Source organism: Myxocyprinus asiaticus, chromosome 25 (assembly GCF_019703515.2).
Source record: "Myxocyprinus asiaticus isolate MX2 ecotype Aquarium Trade chromosome 25, UBuf_Myxa_2, whole genome shotgun sequence".
In the NCBI taxonomy this organism is placed as follows: Eukaryota; Metazoa; Chordata; class Actinopteri; order Cypriniformes; family Catostomidae; genus Myxocyprinus; species Myxocyprinus asiaticus.
The window spans coordinates 32437672-32463746 of record NC_059368.1 but is presented as its reverse complement, the minus strand read 5'-3'; the positions used below and the strand labels follow the sequence as shown (position 1 = coordinate 32463746).

Here is a 26075-nt window from a genome sequence, read left to right as displayed (position 1 = left end):
TTGATTTAGAGGTAACCTAATATTTAAAGGTGCACTCAGTATTTTTTCCCCCTGTAAAAAAAGTTTTACTCCTGAAGACATGAATTGTAATTTTGAAACATATGTATAAAATCATGAGCACTCACATGAGATGAGGACTCTAGTCATATGAGTAACCTTATATAAGCTGTTTTATTCTACATGGGGCAGGGGCGCTCTCATGGGGCTGCCATTTTAGAATCACATGACCATCTGAATACTACTGGCTTAATCTCAGTAACTGTCCTGTTATTGGAGACTTTCACTTTTGGATTAAATTAATCCTGGCTGATAGTGAATTTCTACAATGGCATCTGGAATTGAAAATTATTGATTTTGAATGATGCTGCATCCACACCACTAGGTGTCATTGTAAGTCCAAGATGACACGAACAAAAAGTTACTGAGTGCACCTTTAATATTTTTTTAAATGTTGCAAATTTATTATGAAAATCCCTGGAATAATTACATTGTTATTTACATTTTTTTGTTCAAGGTGATTAAATCTTTTGGAAGTTTTTTAATGGATGGTACTTGGGGTAAAAAGCCCCCCCTTTTGCAGGGGATAAAGCCCCCCATTAAACATATTGTTTAATATATTTTATTAACTTATTCAATAATAAATTTGTGATTATATTAAGAGGAAATGGTCTATAGTTAAAAATATAGTTATTTTGAATTAGCATTATCTTAATTTGTTATTTAAAAAAGCATCTTGCTGTCTCAAAATTATTAGCATTAGTTGACACATTTTGCACTATAACTATTGCCCCTCTATTGTCTTTTACCCTAAATGTGTGAGCCTTTTACCCCACCACCATTTTTTGAATCAAAACAACCTTCTGTTATTATTTCTTTTTAATCAAATTATGCTGCTCCATCAATATTCAATTTTTTCCCCCTGACCTTAATACACTGTGTTTCCAGAAAAAAGCTAATTTTCTTAAAGGTGTGCCTTTAGCCCTGTTGTACCCTACACTTTTCACAGAGACAACCCCCCTGGTGCAACCTCGCTCAAGCACACATTGGTGTCACAAATCATCTTTTTCAGATAACTTTCAGTTACCAGTCTAAATCATTAGCCACTGGTCTACTGAGTGTTTTCGCTTTTTCCTTCAGGCATCATACCTGATTATAATGGAACTGCTATTTATTAATCATTTAGCTGATGCTTTTATCCAAAGTGTATTACTGAACACAGTGCCCCTGGAGCAATGCGTTGAGTGTTTTGATCAAGGACACAATAGTGATAGTTCAAGGATGTATCAACATATTCAGGACTGTGGGACCAAATAATTTATGAACCAACCATTGGAAATGCTTATCAGTTATCAGCACTTATTTTAATATTGTGGGGGACATGTCCCCATCAATGTGTGAGGTGGTGGTTACAGCCTATAGTTCAGTTACGAGCCTAAAGTCTTTATTCATTACATTACCGAAGCTGCTTCTTTTTCCTTCAGGCTACACTCAATGTACAACTCAATGTTAAATAGTAAAATTGTCATTGAAATGTCACCAGAAAATCACATGAATTTGAAATGCAATTCAGATTATTTTACTGATGACCTTTGAGGTGATTTGAGGATTTTGTTCCAGTGTGTCTGGCCCAACAAATGACCTTAGTGTGAAGGAGAGAGAGGAAGAGAATGAAAGGTCTGCCAATTACCTCCATCATTAGACCTGCAGAGTGAGGAGTTCTTTAATGGGCTTATCACCCCAGTTTGCTTTATCAAGTCATTCAGGCTGTTAATTTGATCTGAAGACTGTGTCTCAGTGGAACAGAAAGGATGCTGGGACAAAACATGCAGGCAGCCCCTTCTCACCTTGCGTGAATGCAGAGCCCATGAAAACACCACTACAAATGATGTGAAAGATGTAGACTAGAAGAATGTGTTTGGTAGTTAGAAAAACAGTCAGTGCTATTTGTATTATTTATTTATGTATTTATTATTATTATTATTATTATTATTATTATTATTATTTGCAGGGCACTTTCCATGAGAAAAATACTTTTTTTAAAAATAAAAGTACTTTTTATTTTATTTTTCAACAAATATTCAGTGAAAGGAGGTGCTTAAGAAAATGTTGATCATCAACCTGAGATGATTCAACTAAATATTATGTGAGCCGTTTATATTTCCTTTTAATTTTAAACAAGGTTTCCAATTTTTGTAACACTGTTAGCAAACTTTGGAAACCCTGATTTATGTAATTTTGTAATGTTTTAGCAATGAAAATAAATAAATGAACAAATAAATAAATATGCAAATTAAATAAGCATTTATGAAGCTAAAAAAAAGATAACATTTTAAAAACTGCTGTAGAATGGGTTACAGGAAATTTGCAAATTTAACCTAAATTAAGCTCAGTAGGGGCCAACTCATTTCTGACTAAATGTTGGTTTATACTTGTTGATAAACTTATATTTCCCATAAAATAAAAAATATATATACACTGGTGGCCAAAAGTTTGGAATAATGTACAGATTTTGCTGTTTCGGACGGAAATTGTTACTTTAATTCACCAAAGTGGAATTCAACTGATCACAAAGTGTAGTCAGGACATTACTGATGTAAAAAACAGCACCATCACTATTTGAAAAAAGTCATTTTTGATCAAATCTAGACAGGCCTCATTTCCAGCAGCCATCACTCCAACACCTTATCCTTGAGTAATCGTGCTAAATTGCTAATTTGGTACTAGAAAATCACTTGCCATTATATCAAACACTGCTGAAAGCTATTTGGTTCATTAAATGAAGCTTAACATTGTCTTTGTGTTTGTTTTTGAGTTACCACAGTATGCAATAGATTGGCATGTCTTAAGGTCAATATTAGGTCAAAAATGGCAAAAAAGAAACAGCTTTCTCTAGAAACTCGTCAGTCAATTATTGTTTTGAGGAATGAAGATTATATAATGCTTGAAAATGCCAAAAAACTGAAGATTTCATACAAAGGTGTACACTACAGTCTTCAAAGACAAAGGACAACTGGCTCTAACAAGGACAGAAAGAGATGTGGAAGGCCAGATGTACAACTAAACAAGAGGATAAGTACTTCAGAGTCTCTAGTTTGAGAAATAGATGCCTCACATGTCCTCAGCTGACAGCTTCATTGAATTCTACCCGCTAAACACCAGTTTCATGTACAACAGTAAAGAGAAGACTCAGGGGTGCAGGCCTTATGGGAAGAATTGCAAAGAAAAAGCCACTTTTGAAACAGAAAAACAGAAAGAAAAGGTTAGAGTGGGCAAAGAAACACAGACATTGGACAACAGATCATTGGAAAAGAGTGTTATGGATCTTACCCCATTGAGCTTTTGTGGGATCAGCTAGACTGTAAGGTGTGTGAGAAGTGCTCAGCAAGACAGCAACATCTATGACAAGTGCTACAGGAAGTGTGGGGTGAAATGTCAGCTGAATATCTGGACAAACTGACAGCTAGAATGCCAAGGATCTGCAAAGCTGTCATTGCTGCACATGGAGGATTTTTTGATGAGAATTCTTTGAAGTAGTTTAAGAAGTTCTGAACATTTTTTCAAATTGTAATAGTAATTGTCACGTTATTAATGTCCTGACTATACATTGCCATCAGTTGAATGCCACTTTGGTGAATAAAAGTACCAATTTATTTCCATAAGAGTAAAATTTGTACATTATTCCAAACTTTTGGCCACCAATGCCAAAAAGTTTCACATTTTTTTCATACAATAACTTGGGTAATCGGGTTGAGTGGTTAAGATTGACGAATTTAGTCAACACTAACCATGTCTGTAAAAATTTAAGGAATGTTACATTTTTGTAATCGTTGGGAAATTATTTAGGGTTTACAAGCAAAATGTGGGATACAGCTAAATATGATGTTATTGTTTTTACTTGTGGTGAAAACAAATATCAGTTATTAGTTTGGTTATCAGTTATCAGCTGTGGGTTAATGAATGAAGTGGAACAGGCCAAAATCACAATTTTAATGAGGAGATACGATACAGTTATTGATGTGTTTAAAATGAACTACTTTAATGCTAGGATAATTTATTGTTATATGATAGTTAATACATTTTTATAGACCTCTAATAGATATTTAATACACAAGAAAAAATGTGGAATATGTGCCCCAAAATATGCTTTCAAAATAGACATGGGCCACCAAAGTGTACCCTATCCATTGAAAACGGCAGATAGCAATTTGGTTCTTGGTGCTTTATCAGCTGTTATAAGTTAATTAAGCTGTTAAAGATAGAAAGTATAGAAATAATAACAATGTACACAAGCTGCCTAATCTATCTTTCCGAAATAAGTCAATGTAGACTTGGAACTTAATTGCGAAAATAGAGCTTTTCTTTTGATTGAACCCTGGCCTCTGCTGTTATTGGGGAGCAAAACCCCAAGAATGCAAAACCTAATTTCTCTCAGTCTACTCAAAGACACACTGTCTACCCCCTCGTTGTCTCTTCCCTGATTGGATTCTCTGATGTTTTGGTGGTGCTGTGTCCACAGAGAGCAGATGGCTAATTATGGCTTTTTTTAAAAGTGGATATGAGAATTCTTGTCCCATTATATAATCCTGTCAGAGCACTCTGGCTGCACCAGCTTACAACAGCACTGATGCTGCTTGCTCTGGGTTTCGAAATATCACCCGCTTCTACCGAGAACGTTTGTGTGTGTGAGTGGGTAAATGCACTCTATGTCTGTTACTAAAAATGTAGAAACGAATGCATTAAGTATGTAATATGTAATGATACTCATGTTTGTTGGTGTGATATACAGGCTATTAAATGTGTTTGGTGGACTCGGACAGTAGATGGAGTGACCACTGTGTGTGATTCACACCACTTTATCATCTGTGAGTCATTACATGTTCTCTGCCTCTCATATTCTGAAAAATACTCTCAAAAGAGATCTACTAAATGCTTCTGTTTACATGAGCCTCAGTCACTATTCACTTTCATTTCATCTTCTTTTCCCAGACTGATCACACAATGAATTCGGCAACAGTACATGTAGGTGGAAATTTCTGCTGCTGAAATCAATCTGTACTTACCAAAATTAGAACCACTGCTCCCAGTGGCCGAAGCAGGAAGCGTTCACATGGCGGCGAATTGTATTTTAGTTGTTAATAATGTAATACAGTCAGCAGGAATGCACAATTTATTAATCATACACCTTAACCCAAACCCCAATCCTAAACCTAACCATCAGTGGAGTAAACCTGTAATTTTTAGAGCAAAATGCAACCTCCTTATTATGCTCACCGTTGAACATGATACTTCTGGTTTCCATGGGTCCAGACTCTCGCTGTGTCCAAATATGCATACTTCCCTACCATACAGTATGCCAATGGAGTAGTATGTCAGAATCCTCAGTATTCATTAAACAGTAAGCGAGAAATACCTGGATGACTATTTCTGGCGAGATTCTGAAGTGCGGATCAACATTTTATGATCCAATAATCCCTCGGGAGCTGAGGAGAGCTCACGTTCAAAACACTGGATTGAAAAGAATGGCGGTGAACCTCAAGTCGGATGGTTCTTTTCAACTGTAAGTGGTATATCCACAAAGAAAGTTGTTCCTTGTGCTTAAATGGTGCTTTTTTAACAAAACTGGATTAGATTATTTTTGCGGTTGTTGTTCTTATGTCATTGTATTCGGGTCAGAGGACAATGCCCACGTTTCTGGATGAAGTATGTCTGAAATGTACGTTGCACACATATTCTGAACTTGTTTTCGCAGCACCACAGTCGAAAAAAAAACAAAAAAACTTAACCATGCCAACTGGCCCGGATCACCAAGTAACGGCACGGTTTCGCAACGAGAACTATTTGGCCCGATGGTGGAAAAGCGGCTTGTGATTCAGCCTTAGCAAACTTTTGACACATGAACCAATGTTTTCATTCATACTGTGTAGCACTTTATTTGAACAAATACAACTCCAATGTTTTTAAAATGAATTATTTAAATTACTAAAATTATTAAAATTAATTGATATATTTTCATTTGATTAAAGTTTAAGGAATTCATTTGATTAGTCACTGTTTTGATGATAAAATGTAATCAAACCATAAAACATGGAATGCAGAAAAATTAAAACGCAAAACAAGGAATTTGGGAAAAATAAAATGGAATTTAGGATTTCATAGGACCCTACTGAGGCTGTCAGGGCCTTTTAGCCTTCTCCTTGTGTGTTCTACGGAAGAAAGAAACTCAAACATGTTTGGAACAACTTTGAGGTTGAGTAAATTATGGCAGAATTTTCATTTTTGGGTGAACTATTCCTTTAAGAAGAGAAACTGTCGAAACCAATGATAAAGAACTGAGGTCAGCATGAGCTATGAATGCAGAATGAAAGTCTGATCTATCACCATCCTCCTTCAGCTTAGGATATTATTGATTGGCAAGAAAATAATTTTTCTGCAGAGATCTCCTCTGCAGTTCCCATCTCAGATAGACACATGTTGTTTTGGGCTACAATCTGCAGATTTCTGGAAGACATTTATCTGAAGATAGTCAAAGCTGTCCCTTCATACCTGCTTCATACCACACACACACACACACACACACACACACACACACACATTGGTGCAGCTATCATTATGAGGACTCTCCATAGACATAATGATTTTTATACTGTACGAAATATAGATTCTATCCCCTACCCTACCCCTAAACCTAACCCTCACAAAAACCACATTTATAGCATAATACCCTTGTAATTACCAGTTTGTAACCTAAAAAAAGTTCCTCGTAAACCACCCACCCACCCACCCACCCACACACACACACACACACACACACACACACACTTACTCATAGCTTGAACACACCATAAAGTGGTTTGACAAACAAAATGTTGGCATATTTGCTACAGAAACAGGGGCGGGACATTTCAAATTGCTTCTCCTCTACAAAAAAATAAATAAAAAAAATAAATAAATAAAAATAAAGACATTTGTGTTAAATGTGTGTTAGTGTGAAGTGTGAAGTCATCAGTGTCAATGAGGCATGTTTTGCTAAGAAAATCAGTTTCCTCACCCACTTTATCTCTGACCTTAAAATCTAAAAGCCCCTACTGACTTCAAACCAAGTTTTACTTCAAATGAACAGAAATGTCCGACAATCTTGGAGGCTTCATAGCAAAGGCACATAATCAATTTTGAATCCATCTCTTTCTAAAAATGTCACATCCTGCTCTGTGACAACATGTTTTTCTTCTGTTTTGTGTTGTAGTGTAGTAACATAGATGTGTGTGTCTGGATGATCAGATGTGAAAGGTAATTGTGAGTCCTCTGGCACAGTAAATGCAGCGTATGGGAGTTTGGGTGTTGCATACTGAGTGGATGCAGAGGCATGTGGCGACACCAGATGCTTGTGCTAATAGGGTCTGATTTAAAGGAGAGCCTGGGGCTCCCACTAAGTTGATAAGTGTGTGCACAAAGTGAATTAAAACAAAATGTGACAATCTTACATAGTGCATTTATAGACACCATTTAAGCTGCAATGTACTGCATGTAGACCCCAAAATGTGTTGGAGTTGTGGCCTAGTGGTTAGTGCACATGCCCTAGATATTCTCTGTGCCATGGTGCACAGAATATCAGGTTTGAATCTGGCCTATGTTGTGTCATGGTAACCACTTAAAGGGATAGTTCACCCAAAGATGAAAATTCTCCCATTATTTTCTCACCTTCATGCCATCCCAAATGTGTATGACTTGACATATGTCAATCAAAATGTAAGTCCTTTTTTTTTCACTCTAAATCTCCACTTTTTCTTTCACCTTTACATCTGAAAGTCACATGTTGTGCCTGTTTAGTTGCACTTTCACATCTGAAATTTAGAGCAAAAAATTTAAATTTTATGGATTACTTTTATGTTTGCTTTATATGATTTGAGGAGCTACAGATGTCTGATCACCATTCAATTGCAGAGATAGTCTTTCTAAAAATCATCATTTGTGTTCTGCAGAAGAAAGAAAGTCATACCCATTTGGGATTGCACGAGTAAATGAAGAGAGAATTTAAATTTTTGTGTGAACTATCAATTTAAGGTACGGTAGACGCTATAATTTACACTTACTGAAAATAGTGGCACATGCTATTTGCACCCTAGTGTAAATTGTGGCAGATACGATTTGCAAAACAGTGTATCATTGTGTATTCTAAAACAGTATATTGGCTAATATAACAATATATTCATTGTATGTAATATAAGTATTGTGTCGGAACTTAAATACATCGCTAGCAGTGGGACAGAACACACCTGAATTGTCACGTAATTCTGTCCTGTCACTTCTGTCTTTAAATGCTGAGCATGGCTCTAGAGAGACCATTCTCCTCCCTGTGCCCATATCATGACCCCCGCTCTCCACCAGCCAATGTGATGTTGAGACGCTGAAGAAAGCCGCCACCCACGCGCATTCGTCCAACAACCCCTCACCCTACCTTCCCACAAACCCTTCTCGGGCTACCATAAGCATTTCACTATAGACACTAGAAAAGTCCTGCCCCTTACTGAAACAAAAATAATGATTGGTTAGCAAATATCCAGTCATATCTGAAATGAACGTTCTGATTGGTTGCTCAGCTCGGACTGTCTTTCTTGCCCGTGCCTTTAGTTTAGCACTCCCAGCTCCCACTGCTCTGTTCGCTTTTAGAGAAAATCTCTGTACACTTTGTAAAATAATAAAATTTTTTAAAAAAATCACTCAACAGTGCTGCGGCATCACCTCAGTAATACTGAAAAGTTATGGATCAAAAGCCTACTCATTCTGGCAGCTATTCATAACATTACTCATTTTAGTCGAGCATACGCAAAATCCTCAGAAAGATAGATGGCATATGTTTACGTATGCGCTAGACTACACTAATGGTTATTACTCATGTAAGTACAACAACAATAAGACTGGTCGCTTTACAGTACATGTCAGTCAGATGCTTTCTTACTGTCAAAGTGGGTGGTTCTTGGACAGAATAAGCTGAAGTGCATACTAGACTTTATGCTGATTGTCAAAAGTCCACTGGATGCTCATGGTGTTTTCTAATTATCTCTAGTTATGGTTCTAGTGCCCATTATGAGTTTGGTGCATTCACATTCTGAATACATATTATTACATTGTACTGTGGATTCACATTTTGTCCCCATGCGTCCTCATTTTCTGACTGCAGATTGGATTGTGACACGCACTGTATATCTCTTTCTGCCTCAGTCTACTATATGAGCAGAAATTATAACCAAGGGTGTCATTAAGATAAGGGAGATTGCTGCTTGCTCAGCTTCTATTGTATCTCGTAATAAACCATTGTCCAGGGCAATTTGATTCCTTATAATTGTGATGTAGTTTGTTAGAATGCGCCTGTGCTCGAGCCCCTCCATTTTGGACAGCACACCAAATCTGTTTACCTTAATGTGCCCCAGGACTATATGAACCTGTGAACTCATAAAACAAAATATTGTCCTAATGAAAGTGAATGAGGACAGGGGCTGTCAAGCTCCAAAATTACACAAAAGCACAATAAAAGTATAATGAAAGTGTTCCATGTGGCTCATGCATTATATTCCATGTCTGCTAAACCTATACAATAGATTTATTTGAGGAACAGACCAAAGTCATTATAGAACAACATGAGGGTGATTAAATGATAACAGACATTTCATTTTGGGGAAAACAACATGAGGGTGAGTAAATTAAACAGACTTTTCATTTTTGGATGAAATGACCAAAGTTCAGCCATGAAACGTTATATGGCACAAGCTTCTTTGAACTTGTTATCTGTTAGCCAAGTGGCTCACTCACGTGACATGTTAAGCCAATCGGCTTGCATGGTGTAAGCTAACTGGTCCTTTGACATGGTAATCAGATAGCCAATCAACTTGCATCTCTCTCTTTGTCTAATATTTAAATTGTTCAGTTTTTAAGTAAAGCCGGTTTCACTGCAGCGTGCTACGAAAGTTTTTCTCTGTAACCCACCACCACCCCAAGTTCACCTGTCTATATCCTCTACAGGGGGATTGTTTGTAATGTCTATTTGTGCAGCAGCATGTCCTACATGCTTGATGCTGCATGTTTTGCATTGTGCAGCAGCAGCAACATGTCCACATGCTTAACTCAGTATGTCTGTATATTTTCTAGCAGTAGCAAGTCTCCGTACTTACTTTTCAGCAGCAGCAGCATAGCAGATCTGGTCCACCAAGACCAATATCCTATCAATTTATCATACCCACATTAATAAGCTAAATCTTTCCGAGAGTTGTCATGACTGAACTATCCCTTTAAAAATTATGGTCATCCTATCTCTGAGGAAAATTGTAAAACAGTTCTTCAAATTTGAACTGTGTTATTAATTATTTGAACCCATATTAAATGCAGTCTGGGTAATTACAATTTTTGGGGGGATACAAGAACATCACGTGACCAGTCCATGTAGTCATCTGTGCCGCGGTCACATTTACCTTTGGTCAGCAAAATTCTGCGAGCAAAGAGGACGTGGGCAGAATGTGAAGCTCGTGTGAAACCAGCAAAAAACCAATTGCCAAGCAGACTCTTTTTAATGCTGCACTTAAGTTAAAAAAGGGGGGGGGGGGGGGGGGTTTAGACATGATACCATGGTACTACCATCATTTGTAGATGGGTACCATGGTAGTACCATAGTATTCCTTGTAAATAACATGGTGCATAAATATGGTAATCATTTTCTTACATTTGGTAGCCATCTGATGCCATCACTGTCCCATAGTACTTTTAGTGTGTCTTAATCAGACGTGCTGTAGTAAATCGAAAAGCGATAAAAGCTCCCTATTTAATAGACGCAACAGGCAGTGAGTGGCAGGACATGTTGTTTATTGCTTGGTTTCTATTTCTGTGGCATTGCACTTGGTATCCCTACCCACAGTGAAATCTCTTTGGTCCAAAATTCAGCTCTACATCAATAATCAAAGTTCAGCCATGAAATACTATGTGGCACAAACTTATAGGTTCTTTGAACTTGTTATCTGTTAGCCAGTTGGCTCGCACACATATGACATGTTAAGCCAATCAGCTTGCATGGTGTAAGATGATTTGTCCTTGTTGCCAATTAACTTGCATCTCTCTCTTTGTCTAACATTTAAATTAACAGAGTTTTTCTCTGAAAACCACCTCCACCCCAGTTTCATTTGTCTAGATCTGCTACATGGGGATTGTTTGTAATTTCTATTTGTGCAGCAGCATGTCATACATGCTTGATGCAGAATGTCTTGCATTTTGTTTAATTTTGCAGTAGCAGCAGCATGTCCACATGCTTAGCTTAGTATGTCTGTGTATTTCCTAGCAGTAGCGAGTCTCCTTACTTGCTCTGCAGCAGCAACGTAGCAGATCTAGTCTGCCAAAACCAATATCCTAGCAATATGTCATACCCACATTGCAAGTCAAATCTTTCCGAGTGTTGTCATGTTTGAACAAATAACATGTTCAAAGAGTTGGCATGGTTGAACTGTACATTAAATGTCAAAAATGTTCACCACACAATCTGCTTTTACAATCTCAGCATTCAAGAAACAGCTAAAAACACATGTGTTCCATGAATATTTAACCAATCCACACTAAATGCACTTACTATTTAACAATTTAAAATAAAAATATTCCTTGTCTGTCTCTTTCTTCTACGATAGCATCTTTACTAGTCACTGTGAGAACTTGGCAGTGTGATACTGTAGATATTGGTGCCTTTTGTGTGACAAATAGCTTGTTATGTTCCTCATTTGTAAGCCACTTTGAATAAAAGTGTGTGCTAAATGACTAAATGTAAATGTAAATGATTGGCTATTATTGTGTGGTGTAGCATATTTGTGTTCAATGTGGACAAATTGCTTGTCGCTGGAAACTTGTTGCATCGCTCCTGGTTGGAACACAGTAAAAAGTTCATAAAGTGAGCAAAACATTTGAGAATAGTTCTTCATACTTGCTTTGCAGCAGCAGCATAACAGATTTGGTCCATCAATATGTCATACCCACATTAACAAGCTAAATCTTTCAGAGAGTTGTCATGACTGAACTATTTTATCCCTTTAAAAAATATATCATCTCTGAGAAAAATTGAAAAACAGTTCTTCATACTGCATATCAATTGATTTAGACAGATTACAAACAGATTTGTCACATGACCTCCATCCATATCGGGAAAGTCATAGAATGCCCTCAACCTCAGATGTTCTCTGGTATCTATATATGCGTAGTTTTGTGTGTGTGTTTTGAGGAGGCAAATTTGGGGTATTAGATTCATATCTGCAGCAGTGAGAACGATGCCCTAAAGCAAGTGTTGCTAAAAAAAGGAGAGAGCGTTGCAGTTACAGTTTGTCTCAGTGAATGCTTGTGTTGTTCTCTGCAGTATGGTGTAGGTCTTCCCCTGTCTCACTCTCTCTCTCTGTCCCAGTCCCTTGATGTCCTTTGCCCTTTTCTTTATTGCTCGTTCTGTCTCTTGGTGATGTAGCTCAGTGGTTGGCTGAAGGGTATCTGGACTGGCCAGCTCTGCTCTCATAGGCACAGTGCCAGAGAACTGGGTGGGCTCAGGGTTAGAGTTAAATATTCATGAAGAAAAGGATCAAAGGGAAAAAAACAAAAACAGAATGAGTGAGTGTAGAGAGAAAGATAAATAGGGAAGTAGATATACAGAAATGGAAAATGATGGCTGTTAGTAGTTTTTACTGAGCTAAAGCTTAAAAATACCTACTGTACATAAATTTGCTGCAGGCAAATATGTTCAGTCTTTTTCTCAGCATGTCAACAATGTTTCAAGGAATTCCTGTCTCTTAGACTCTCTGTCATTATTTAGACCAGTGATTCTCTAGAGAACCCAGATTTTACAATACAAGTGGCGATCCAACACAATAACAAAATTGTTCATCTTACAAAGGTAAACTAAAATGTCAAAGTTAAAATCAAATTTGAAATGTGTTATTCATTATTTTAACCCATATTAAATGCAGTCTGGGTCATTACAACTATGTATTTTTGGGGGGATGCGAGCACATCACGTGACCAGTCCATGTTGTCATCTGTGCCGCGGTCACACTTACCTTTGCATGACGAAATTCTGCGGGCGAAGAGGACGTGGGCAGAATGTGAAGCTTGTGTGAAACCAGTGTTACCGGTCCTGCTCGACCCACTCAAAGTGAGATTCAAACCGGCGTCAGCTGGCATGGGAGCCGGGTGTGCTATGAGGAGGCTACAGCCTCTAGCGTCAGTCGCTAGTGCGCCTCTTGAGGCCAGGGGAGTGACGGCCAGGGGAGTGACGTTTACACATACCGCACAGCTATCACATACCAGCTGGCTCTCCACCAGCAAAAAAATCTAATTGCCAAGCAGCCTCTTTTTAATGCTGCCCTTTATACTCTGGGAGATTGAAGTTAAAAGAAACTCACTGCTAAAATGATATCCTTGTCCATCGTGAATATTCAATGTAGCTGTGTACGAAGCGTCACCCACACAGAGGTCACTGTGAAATCAAACAACTCCCTATTGGTCAATGCAGTTATTTCATGTGTCAAAGTTCACCAAACTTAAACTCCACAGGAAATCCGAGTTGGGAAATTCCTGATCATGAGGATTCCCATTGAGATGACTGTATTTCACCCACGTAATTTTACAGTGCGAACATACACTTAGTGTGACCGCGCCTTAATTTGGCTGATTTCTAGCAAGTGACAGATGAATTTGTGCCAAAATACTGTAGAGTTTTATTGGACGAATAGCATTTGAAGTCAACTGCAAAAGATATGGGAAGCGTTTTCTCCTCCTTTATTCAAGCCTATTTATTTTGGCATCCTAACTATGAATGATTATATTGTTAGTATTGCTTTGTCCCTTCTGTTTGCCATTCTATCAGAACAGACCTGCAGACAGTTAAGAACTAATTTAGACATTCCCAAATGTGACACGGGCCTTGGAGTTGTGTGTGATGTGTTTGATAATGGCCTCTGCATGAGAGCTCGTACTCCACAGACTCAGAGGAAGGTCACCAGACAGAGACTGATCATAATCTACCTCATGATCCCCTCTGATGTCATTGGCAGGAATGAATGTTGTCAAGGGCTTTCTCTGTTCCTTTATTTAGTAATAGTTGACATTCAGGAGAGTTTTATGCCATTTTTGCACACCAGCAAGACTGAATTTTCTTTACAAAGTCATTTTAACATAAGCAGTAGATGAAACTTTTTGCTTGGTGTAAATAATACACATTTTCCACAAACAAAAAAGTACCGTGGTACTATCATGTTTTTTGGGGGGGTTTGTTTAGGCATGGTACCATGATACTACCATGATTTTTAGATGTGTACCATGGTAGTACCATGATATTCCTTGTAATTAACATGGTGTATGAATATGGTAATCATTTAGTAACATTTGGTAGCCATCTGATGCAATCACTGTACCATAATACTTTTAGTGTGTCTTAATCAGATGTGCTGTGGTAAATCGACAAGTGATAAAAGTTCTTTCTTTTAAAGGGGACACATTATGCCCCTTTTTATATGATGTAATATAAGTCTCAGGTGTACCCAGAATGTGTCTGTAAAGTGTCAGCTCAAAATACCTCACAGATCGTTTATTCTACCATGCCTTTATACCCGTTTTGTAGCTTTGTTCCAAACGGGCTGCTTTAGTGTCTGTAGCTTTAAATGCAAAGGAGCTGCTGCTCCCCACACTCCTTTCTGGAAGTGGACTGTGCCTTTCCTGCTGGTGCCATGCATACCCTGGCAACAATAATGCAGGAGAACTTAAACAGTTAAAAAATTATAAATAACACGGAGGACACACTAAGTCAATCATCAGCCATATCAACCTGTAGCTCAAGACTGGTTGACCACTGAAGCTAAGCAGGGTTGAGCCTGATCAGTACCTGGATGGGAGACCTCTTGGGAAAACTAAGGTTGCTTCTGGAAGAGGTGTTAGTGAGGCCAGCAGGGGGTGCTCACCCTGTGGTCTGTGTGGGTTCTAATGCACCAGTATAATTATGGGGACACTATACTGTAAAAAGGCACTGTCCTTTAGATGAGATGTTAAACTGAGGTCCTGACTCTCTGTGGTCATTAAAAATCTCAGGACATTTCTTGAAAAGAGTAGGGGTGCAACCCTGTTGTCCTGGCCAAATTCCCCCATTGGCCCTTATCAATCATGGTTTCCTAATAATCCCCATCCATTAATTGGCTCAATAATTGTACTCTCTCCTCTCCACCAAGAGCTGGTGTGTGGTGAGCGTACTGGCAAACTATGGCTGCTGTCGCATCATCCAGTTGGATGCTGCACACTGGTGGTGGTTGAGGAGAGTCCCCTGTTCACTGTGTAAAGCACTTTGAGTGTAGTGTCAGAAAAGTGCTATATAAATGTAACGATCATTCATTCATCTTACTGTATTGTGCATAACAAAGGTCGAGTTATGAAATATGAAAAACAGATATAGTTGTCGAAAATACCACTATCGTTTCATAATCGTTTTTGAAATAATTACCAGTTTTATTGCACGGAAAATTTTCATTGCATGACCACTCAAGCGGGACTGTGGAGGACACCAATCAGTTTATATCGTAACCGAAACAGAGCTACAGCTTCATTGTTATGGAATAAGGTAGTTAGGGACTAGTTGCCACATTACACAAAGCACAGTGTATTCACAACAAGCGTTTTTCACACAACGTGCAAACAAGCAAATTCAGAAAGCCAAATTGCCAACATTAAAAAAGTATAAAGTGCGAAACTTACGACTTGCAAATCTGAAGTTGGGTCATGGAGAGTTGGTATCAATCCATCCTTGATCCTTAGCTTTGAAGCAAATCCAGCCTTGTGTTGACCATCGTTGATGAAGCAGTCCGAGTTAGCACAAGCGGCTCTAGCGAGGAGATAAATATGGCAGACTGTGTGCTGCTCGCTCAAGTTTTAATGAGGGCGGATCTAAGCTACTTGGGTGGATCTCTTCACCAGCCGTGGGCGGTACCTTTCCCCTTTTGACGTCATAAGGGGCTGCAAACCTGAACAGCTCATTCGGAGACATGGTTTTTTTATTGATGTAGTTGTCTACACACACTGGGAACACATAATTATGTAAAAAAAAAAAAAATGTAAAAGTGGATTTTGCGGGGGGCCTGGGTAGCTCAGCAAGTAAAGACGATGACTACTACACTTGGAGTCTCAAGTTCAAATCCAGGGCGTGCTGAGTGACTCCAGTCAGGCTTCCTAAGCAACCAATTGGCCCGGATGCTAGGGTGGGTAGAGTCATGTTGGGTTAACCTCCTCGTGGTCACCATAATGTGGTTGTCGCTCTCGGTGGTGTGCGTGGTGAGTTGTGCTTGGATGCCGCGGAGAATAGCGTGAAGCCTCCATACGCGCTAGGTCTCTGCAGTAACACGCTCAACAAGCCATGTGATAAGAGCCACTGAGATTTGTCCTTCGCCACCCAGATTGAGGCAAGTCACTACACCACCACGAGGACTTAGTAATTGGTAATTGGGCATTCCAAATTGGGGAGAAAAGGGGAGGAAAAAAAAGTGGATTTTGCATAATATGTCCCCTTTAATATGTGTTACAGGCGATGAGTGGCAGGACATGTTATTTATTGCTTGGTTTCTATTTCTGTGGTATCCCTACCCACAGTGAAATCAAATTGGTCCAAAATTTAGCTCCACATCAATCGTATGATCTTCATGACTTTCACAATATTCAGCGCGAAACATACAACATTACCGGTATTGCATTAATCTTATACTGATGCGCAAGTTATGAATGTCCAACTCAAAATGACATAAGAGCTGTTGAGGTCTCACAAGCCTGAAGTACAACATTAGACTACATAACACAGTCTATACTGTCTCTGAAATTTTAACTGTTATGTTACTTCAGACCTGCGAGACTTCAATCAAGCAGTGCAGTTACTGACTAGTGTTTCATATTACAATGTGTAGTTAAAGATACACACAAGTTTTGTTGTAATAAGTGGAATTTTAAATGAATGAATGTAAAATGCCATCACACCTCTTGTTTGTTAAGATTTCTTATTTAAAATATAGTTAGGACTAATTATTGGATTGCATTTGTCTCTAAAAAGTCTGCAAAGAAACCTTTTATAAGAATTTAAGAAAAAAATTATTTCAGATTTTTAATATCTGCTCTGTAGAAATCTGAAATGATCCCATCTTTGGCAACAGACTGCAGAGGGCACATAATCCAATAAAAATAGCATTTCTCATTTCCAAATAATTCTTCCTCAAAAATACTAAAAGAATGACTGGAAACGTTACTGGAACCTTTTAAGGAACCGGCAGTACCGTCGCTCCCTAGACGAATTTTACACAGTCTGCGTAGGGCACCAACTCCCTAGGGGGGCACCATAAACTCCAACAGCTGCTCTTACTATTGATCGCCATCCGGCGATCCTGGAGCTCTGAGTAGGGCACCAATTTGACCAGCGGTGGCCCTGGGAACCGGAAACGTTAAGAGGAATCGGAACCGGAAACTTTAAATTCCTCACGATTCCCATCCGTAGATGAGACGCAGCCGAGTGTATTCACATCTGGTTGTTCAGGCCACCCTCATAAACTTTACTTCTCCCTGATAGAACTGCATCAGGATATGTAAGTTTGGGCGTCTTGCAATCTACACAAGAGCGAGCAATCATGGATGAGAAACATGGCTGGAGCAACCATGAAACTCAAACACTAATATGTGTTTGAGAGTGTTCAACAGAAAGCCTCAATAACGTATAGAAACAAAAAAGTGCATTTCTCATTTCCAAATAATTCTTCCTCAAAAATACTAAAAGAATTACTGGAATCATTACTGGAACCTTTTAAGGAACCAGCAGTACCGCCGCTCCCTAGACGAATTTTACACAGTCTGCACAGGGCACCAACTCCCTAGGGGGGCACCATAAACTCCACCGGCTGCTCTTACTATTGATCGCCATCCGGCGATCCTGGAGCTCTGAGAAGTGCATCAATTTGGCCAGCGGTGGCCCTGGGAACCGGAAACGTTAAGAGGAATCGGAACCGGAAACTTTAAATTCCTCACAATTCCCAATCCTAGATGTGACACAGCCGAGTGTATTCACATTTGGTTCTTCAGGCCACATTCATAAACTTTACTTCTCCCTGATAGAATTGCATCAGGATACGTAAGTTCGGGTGTCTTGCAATCTACACAAGAGCAAGCAATCATGGATGAGAAACATGGCTGAAGCAACCATGAAACTCAAACACTAAAATGTGTTTGAGAGTGTTTAACAGAAAGCCTCAATAACGTATAGAATCAAAAAGGATCTTTGAAATCATAGCAAAAATTTTCTGCCTGGCATTAGCATAATAACAAAAGTGAACAGCATATAGTGCAGAAAAAGTAGATCGTATTTGTTTTGCAGAGACATTTATGGCCAAGTGTAAATGAAATGTGCATTGCCAATCAATCAAGACGCATGAAAACACAACAGAATGAAACTCACTTCATACCGCATACAGAGTGAAACGGCTCTGTATGATAATCTCCATCCCCCGGCCCCCACTGCACGCTTATCAGAAAGTCCATTCTCATTGATATGCAGAATGAGAGTGGGAAAAAGTCTCCTACCACTTCATCCTCTTAAAGATTTAACATATGCAATTACAAAATTAGTTGGTTTAAAAATAGCAGGCTGCTCTGCTGAATGCATTTGAACTCAGGGCATTTGAACTCAGCCACGCAGGGTTAATAATACCTGCAGCTCACACTCCACTACTGCTTGAGAAGTTAACAAGACAGGTTTAAGAAATGTGCGTGTACATAAATGTTGGAGCAGCAATTTAAAGGTGAAGTTTGTTATTTTTTCTGTTAAAATGCTATCTCAGTTCAGTGTACAGAGACAAACCATTCGTAGGTTGATTTATGAAGTGTGTAAACATTGTGGTACTGTGGCAGTTTCAAAAGCTTACTCTTTTATTTTGAGCAGTTTGACTTGCAAGTTTGTAAGTTTTGGGCTGGACTACCTGTTCTCTGAACAATGGCAGAGCAAAAGACAACCTGGTCTCACAGGATCATGTTACCATACCTACATTTTTACTAAATTATTGTTACATAGCTCGTTCCGTGGCAATTTCCTCGTGAAATAAACTCTAAACCTGAAGAAACAACAGATAGAGCATTGCACATGCGATGCAAAGGACCAAAGTATGAGTCCAGAACAGCACGCAAGCCAACACAGTTGACAGGCATCTGGTATTCGACAGGCATAAGGTTTTGTGAACGAAAATCGGTGGGCCAGCTACTCGGAAGAAAAGCTGTGAAATATCTCTTTAAAGGGATTTAGTCATGGAAGCACCAAGATGCATGAATCACATTTTGGATGACGTCATTTTTCCTGGAGCAATATTTAATGAGCATTGAACTGTGGATGATGTTTTTTAGGTTGATGCAAGCTCTCCCTTTCTAAGTCCCTGTTTGAAAATGCAGTTTTCTTGCTAGTGTAGAACCTAAACTGTATATGCAAGAAGTGCTGCTGATTCATACACAGGCAATGTAGAAGACATGGTTCTTTTGCAGCACACAGCTTGGCACCAATCTCCAAAAAGCCTTTCCAGTTCTCTCTGTTACTGTATATACCACTTCAAAACCTCTTAACAGCGACAAATGTTTCCTGTTATTTTACACATTTTCAATGATCATGATTATTGTGTCAGCCCCTCAAGAAATGCTGAACTCTTTTAGCCTTTTGCATGTTCAGTACATCATGATCGTAAAACACAAAGTATCTCTGTTTAGTCAAGCCCTAAGTTGGTTTGCTGATTATATGAGGGCAAAGAACGTAAGAAACTTCCCTCACAATTCGTAAATAAGCAAAAAGATACTGTCAAATCAAATTAAAGCTTCCTTTACAGCAGGAGATTTCAACTTTGTTTTACTTGCAAACAAGTACTATGGCAGTGATGGTACAAATTCCATTACTAGATTTCAAGTAATGCTCTACACCCTTCAATGAATGATACAGTTAGCCTTTGTAAAGATTCGTTAGCCTATGTAAAGATCCTTTGATTAAATTTGACACATTTTAATAAAAAAAATAATTAAATGTATACAATTTGTATTAAATTCGTCAACAACCCGGTTGGAAAGCCCTGCTGTACTGGATTTAATCATTCATCACACTCACCTTTTAGTAAAGTTTTCAGAAATTCACCTAAACCTGTCCTCATCCTTACCTTAACAATCACTCCCTGCATCTTTAACTAACCCTTAGTTGCCTTCCCCTTCTTTCAGACTATAATTAGAAAATCACGGCTTAAGAGAGACTGAGATAACTTGCAAGTTTTCGGCGCCTTCGCTCTCCTTAATAAAGCTCTGCGTAGGTAAAGACCCTAGTGACTGAAGCAAGGCTAACAGTAAAGCTGCAGGGCGTTGTTTAATTGTGGGTGACACAGCGGTATTGACATTAACCTTGAGCAAAAGTGTCACTGAAAACACAACGGTTTACTGAATAATTCACAGCAATTACCAGCCCTGTGGGAGTTCCGGAAGTTTATGCTGAATAGGGAAAAATTTGGTTTAGCCAAAGCAAACACTTTATCTGTCTGCATTTCTTTAAAGCCACTTTTTGACATTCTGCGACCTCCTGATAACACGGTGTCCTAACCAGGTGTGATGTGACAAGTTTTCAACAACAAGCAATTTGTTGGTCCAGACTGAATGTGAAACCGCTGCGCAACGTGACACAATAACAGCCAATCAGAACATATTTGATGTTTAATGTACAGTTATATGGAGCATGATTTTAGACCAGTAAGATTTTACGCTGGGCAGGGCTACACAACGCCACGCTGCAAGAAATATAAACCAAATGATTGTAGCTTGTTGCAGGCGCAGCTGGTTAAGACAAAAACACAGATTTATATGGAATTTTATTGCTTGTCACATCAAGTTAGGACATGATGTAAGCCTGTTGCAGTAAACCCATCGGGTGTCATTTGAAACTAGGGACTAAAAACAGTTCAAGGAACGAAAACGAAAATTTTTTTTTTTTTTGTTTCCAAGTTTTCACTTAATTATTGTTAGATATGATGCAATAATACAGATTTGCTGACAGGTTTTGACTGAGAAGCAGATCTGTAATTAAATTATACTTAACTGTTAAGTAACTGTATTCTTGTTATGTTTTGTATGCTGATAAATACACCACATAGGAAAACAATTAACTGTTTTTTTTCTTCTTTTTTTTTTACTTATTTTGGTGAGGCAAATGTGTCTTATTTTGGGCTTGTTTTTCCAGACCATGTTACTTGTTTCTCTTGTGAGATCTGGCAATACCACAATTGATATTTCACCTACCCCTTAGTGCAGAGTACTGTGATTTTAAAAAGAACGTTATTACATTTTAACTTTTATTTTGTTCTAACCGGTAACCTTTTGGAAAGGAGACTGAGGAACTTCTGAACCGGAACAAAAAAAAAAAACAAATACAGTTTTTGCTCAGAACGAACCAAGATTCAAAACATTTCATTTTTATTCCCTGTTTGAAACATTGTTCATTGTAGTTTTAGAGTGGGAGAGAGATGGCATTTACCTCGGTGGAATGATGGATAATAAATGACTATACCACCAGCTTTATAAGACAAGTGACCAAATGAACCAAATGAACTCACCCTTATGCCGTCTCAAACTCATTTGACTTTCTTTCATCTGTGGAACTCAAAGATATTTTGATGGAGATATGAGGTGTTTTGAGGTGTTTGCATTTGTAATCTTTAATAAAAAACCTAATAACTCATCCTCCTCTGAAATAACATGAAACTTGATTCATGTTATTGATATCATTTCTCTCTGTCAAGAGTCCACTTCTAACCAGCTGGCATGATTATGTGGGATTACATAAGGTTTGTGCATCTCCAAAATGAAATCCTGTTCAAATAATTACACAAACCTTTTCTGCACTCGGCGAGGCCTGCAGCCTGCACTTGTCTAGAGCTCTATGTCCAATAGTGGAACAACACATCACGACTCGAGAGCAATAAACTAATTGGAATCTTTGAAAGAGCTGCTGATGGTAAAACAATCAAGACATGATAAAAGCATTTGTCTGGTAATCAGGAATTTGGAAATGGCAACAGATGTTCTATTATATTTGTCCTGTCATAGTCACAGGTGTTTCTGTATAATAAAAATAATGAAAATAACAGGATGAAAGGTTATGAGGCTACAGCATGCTGCATCCCTTAGACAGCATGCCATATGTGGACTGTTTTTTGTTAGCAACAAACAGATACAGCGAGCCTTGCTTTAGTTGTTGTGATACAGTATGTGTGAAGGTATGTGTCAGCCTTAACTAGAACATTTGCAATGCTACATCTTTCTTGTAAATTAATGAAGTACTAATTATCTAATTAGGCTGAGGGTACACTGTATGACAGTACAAATTAACAGTTCAAAGTCTGCAATCATAAGTCAGAGATTTTCATATGAAATTTTCTCATCAACATTTCTCATCAAACTCTTTCAACACCCAATTACAATTAACTAATGAGCTATGCTATCCATGGATTTAAGAGCTCTATTACCCTATGCCAACAATTGTCTCATTTGTTTCTATTTCAAGAGAAATATCTGAAATTGATAGCATTGGAACAAAGATGAGCCTCTGAACAATAACATGTTCCTTTGATGTGGAATGCATGTGGTCAGCTATATGAAATAGGGTGAACAGAGAGACAGTCCTCTCACATGATGTCCAGGTCATCTGAAGGAGGCATATCTGACAGGAGTGTCCACATTGGCGTAGCTGGGAACGACCCCTCTCCGAGACCTTAATTACTGAAGCTGACTGACGCTGTATGATGCAGGCAGGACATCACTCTCTGTACAAGTTTATGTGGCTGCTATTAGGCCCATGCAGGGTGTTCAACTAAAATAGTTCCCCCTCTGCCCAGGTTTCACACAGGCTGACTGGACTGACTCAGTAAAGCAGCATATTTTGCTTCCCTGTCAGTTTTTGCTCCAAGAACCTGTTGGTATGGTAGATTAAAGCAGACACCAGACACAGTTTAGCAGAGACGGACCACTGCAATTAAAATGAATGGGAGAAATTGGAACACACAAAGGCAAATGGATGTAGAAAAGAAAAAGAGCCAATCACATTTTAGATACAGACATTGCGTGTCAGTCAACTCAAGAACCCGCATGCACATTAGCTGAACCAGCCTGAAAAATAATGTGTGTTTTTTACGTGATCTGAGCTAAAGAAGCACAATTTATTATACCATTGTTGTCAGATTTTACTGCTGAATTGAAATATGTTCTTTGATCATAATCTTGACCAACAGTTTTGGAGATTTTTCCCATTCAAGTAGATAGGAGCTGTACTTTAAAGCCACTTGTTTAAATTGAAAATAGCTGCCACTCCTGCCAGGGTGCATCCCAAAGATGTCTGACTTGCCTTGAAATGGACTTTGGTTAAAGTGAAGCCTTCAAATTTAAAGGGATAGTTCACCCAACAGTGAAAGTCTTTCTGGAATCAGAGGTGCTGAAACGCTGTTGCCGGAAAACCGTTCCGTACCATTCTGCCCCAATTTAACTTCTGTCAAACTTTGTACTGCGGCACTCAAAGTTCAAACAATTGTAACTTTGATCCAGTTGCTGTTGACTTTTTAAAAAGTCAGCCAATGATTAACAGACAATTTGTCTTTGTAATGGTCCAACTTTTTTCCAAAGTTTGTGATTTTTCACACATGCTTTTGCCCCACTAAAGATGTCTTTTAGAGTATAAAACAACCAGAAATATTTTAGAACTGTAGAGAGAATGCATCATAATTTAGTTTTATTCATTAATATTTACTTTATATTTTCCGATCATCTGAAGACTTCTATAATTAATTTAAAATTCACCACGAGCATCCCATGATGTGTCATCTACACTGCAATGAATGTATTATATTGCCAGGACCTTTTTTCTCTTCTTCTTTGTGAGTCCAAATCCATGTTTCATGGCGCTATCTGCAACACTTGATGCTGCCGTTGAGTTGATGTTCCAATGCAAATACTGTGGAAGCCCCTTTAGGATTCAACCTGGTTTAACCAATCTTCTTTCATTATAAAGATGACCCTTACCTGAATCATGCCTACCATTGTGACAACAAGTTCTTGTCTTTCCTATGTATATAAAACACCAGTCTCTCTCTCACACACACATATACTGTTAATACAGAGTAGAGAAGACATTGTTTTTTCACAGATGTAATATTGTCCAATTTTAAGCAACAAGACATTTTTGTATATCTTTAGGGTAAGGGAGAATGTGACTTTTGGGTAGTTCGATGGTGTGAGGTTATCTCTGTAATGACACATTGTGAGCAATCTAATGTGCAATCGCCCTCTTAGAGAGTGTGTATGTGTGTGTCATATACGATGACGAGGACTGACGCAAGAGAGCTAATATGCCCTCAAGGATAGAAGCAGGGATCAAGCGTGGAAAACGAACAAGAAAGTTAGGCTAATCATAGAAGGAGCTAGTTAGATTAGACATAAATGACAGAGTTATGGTTATGGGATTTAAGAGAATGAGAGAGAGAGAGAGAGAGACAGAGAGAAAGAGAGAAACCCCTTTAGTCTAATCTCTAATGTAATGTAAGGTCATATTTTGGGTAGGGGTGGAACAGAGAAACTTGTGTTTAAATGTGTGTGTGTGGGGGGGGGGTTGAGAGAGATTAAGACAGCAAAATAAACATTTTCTCTCTCAGAGTGAGTATATCACGGTCAGTTTAGTGTCACAATGTGTTTGTGTCTTGGTTTGTTCACTGCGAATGCCTTGTGCATCTGTGATCCATGTAGTGCTTCATCAAAACCCAGTGAGTTTTTAAGGCATCATAGACAAAATGTATTTCACTGTAGGGACAAATCGGCAGTCTTTGATTGCTTAATGTAGGGTTACCAACTGTCCTGGATGTTGGTGCAAAAGAACAAGTCCCGTTTTGAAGGCATCATGTCCCATACTGAAGTGGCAAAATGCTCAACCCCCCACCACTGGGTGGACAGCGAAACGTTCCGTATTGAAGCACTCAAAATGCTCAAGTGCTCCTGTATTCACGTGATGAAAAGTTGCCAACTCTAGCTTTGTGTAACAAGCTCACAGATGGTTGAATAATTCCCTTTGCAAGGAAGCTTAGCCTTCAACAAAGTTCTGTCAGCATCAGAAAATTTTGGTTGCAATACTGTAGTGTGAATGCTCCTACAATAGCCGTCTAATGAAAAACCAATACGATGCTCAGCAATGAGCATCAAAAGTATTGCTAAAATAGTTCAATCTAATTAAAAATTGACTATTTTTCTTTGTATTTTTAGCTTATTCGACTGTGGAGTGCAACAGTCTGGTTCCAGAGGTAAAAATCCCATTTGTTTTCTTCATGGGGAAATAGATTTTTAACAATAACTTATAAACCAAAAAAAGACAGACCTACCATGAGCATAGAGGTTGTTTATGCTTCTGCTTAACCATAAGTCTGCTTTATTTCAACTTCATTATGTCAAAATCATGTTTAATAGTGGAATTTCTGGTGAAGAAATACACTATCCATGATCCTAAAGGAAAATTATCCACTAATCAGAAACTTGAATAAAACCCACCAAAAGAGCCCAGCAGTGACCGCCCACTCGCATAACGCACTGTGCATGACGCAATCAAGTTGATCTCCCAACACCCCCAAACACCTTATTTATTGGAATATTTAACAAGAAAGTTTGAATATATTCTTAATGATAATCAACAACTTTTAATCAATAGCTTCATGTTTTTCCATTGTTTTTAATTTGATTATGTCATTTACAATGCTTCATGGGATTGTAGTTCATTCCCTCATTAAAGACGTTACGTTTAAAAATACTTCTGGAAACAAGATGGCTGAAAAAGTAAACTGGCACTGTTGTATTCTATTTCATTGTTAGCTCTGCAAGGTGTTAGCTTAGCAACATGTTAGCCTCATACTCTATTGGAATCAATTGTGCATATTTCATATTGAGGTTATTGGTGTGGCGCTGCCTTTATATAGTGTTCCAAATCAGTCACTTTTAAGGTAATGTTTCAGTCAGGA

The 26075-nt window shown here is 38.4% G+C and overlaps 1 protein-coding gene across 4 annotated transcripts in view; it reads left to right on the top strand.

Annotated features, from left to right (window-relative positions):
* LOC127416104 (leucine-rich repeat-containing protein 52-like) overlaps window positions 1–26075 on the top strand; it is a 50553-nt gene that overhangs the window by 1358 nt on the left and 23120 nt on the right. The window lies entirely within an intron of this gene.